The sequence below is a fragment of the Buceros rhinoceros genome, unplaced genomic scaffold, assembly GCF_000710305.1.
Source record: "Buceros rhinoceros silvestris isolate BGI_N320 unplaced genomic scaffold, ASM71030v1 scaffold27959, whole genome shotgun sequence".
NCBI lineage: Eukaryota > Metazoa > Chordata > Aves > Bucerotiformes > Bucerotidae > Buceros > Buceros rhinoceros.
Genome location: NW_010430160.1, coordinates 1,995 through 3,314, shown reverse-complemented (window position 1 = coordinate 3,314; position 1,320 = coordinate 1,995).

The following is a 1,320-nucleotide window of genomic DNA, read 5'->3' as shown; positions in this document are numbered from 1 at the left end:
CCTTGCTCCCTGCGCGGGTAAGAGCCCCTGGGTCCACTTCCTGGGGTTGTGGCATGCATCCAACCCCACTCACTGCTCCAGCCAGGGGTGGGTATCGCTTTCTCGTGTGGTGTATGGCCCTGTGGTATATGGCCCCACGTTGTATCCCGGAGCTCATGGGAGCAGGTCCAGCCAGAGCAGGAAAAGATCAGTGGCTGCTGGGACTCCTCCCACCTGCAGCCCTCGTGTGGTGTATGGCCCTGTGGTATATGGCCCCACGTTGTATCCCGGAGCTCATGGGAGCAGGTCCAGCCAGAGCAGGAAAAGATCAGTGGCTGCTGGGACTCCTCCCACTTGCAGCCTGAGTGTAGGTGGGCTCATCTGGAAGGATAGTGGTTGAAGCAGTGGGAGCAGCCTGGCACTCCTGTCCCTTTGCCCAAAGTGCCAGAAAAGGGGCATACCTGGCTCTGTGGTGTAGTGTGTGCACCCCGCAAGGTCATCCAGCGTGGCATGAACCCTGCAGCTGCTTTACTGCTGTGTTGTGGTGAGAGGATTAAAGGAGGGGAATGCTCCCTGTGAAACTGCTTGTCTGCATCTCGTTCTTTTACATCCCTTCCGTGGGCCAGCAGCCCAGCTAATGTGTGTCCCAGTAAGCCCCTCCAGCCAAGGCTGCCCACTGGGCTGGGGGGTCTCCCCAGCACTGGGGTGGTTGTTCTGTCCCCACTCTCTGCTCGCCCCCACAAGCACAGGGCTGCTGCCCCTGCCTCCCAAGCTCTGGCAGCTCCACAGCCTAGGCACCCGCCTCCCTCTCCCTGGGCAGCCCAGAAGTTGTGCCTGTACCCCTGCCCCTGCCAGCACTGTGCTGAGCCCTTTCCCACAGGGCCCAGCCCCTGGAGGCTCTGAACAGCAGCGCCTGGCTCCAGTAGTTGCGTGAATTCCCACCAGGAGTGCGCTGGAGCCAGAGATTAACTTTCCCTGCTGCTGCTCATGCTCTGGCACCACTGGGGCTGCCCTCTGCTGCCCTTCCCCTCCAGCAACGCTTGGCTGCTCAGCTCAGACATTGTGCCCTGCTCTCCTTGTGCCCCTGGTGGGACACACACCCCCACCCCGTACACAGGGACATGCCATCCACGCCTCCACAAGAATATTTTACTCCAAACACAAGGCAACATTGGTGCTGAAAGCAGCTGCGGAGCAGGCGCTGGGTCCCCCCGCCTTGCTCCAGCACCACAATGGGACCCGAACCGCAGCTCTGCCCTTGGTCAGGAGCAACCCTGCTGAGGCACAGGGTTGCGGGGTGGCAGCCGGCATCAACCGGGGCGGTTCCCACCACATCAGCTG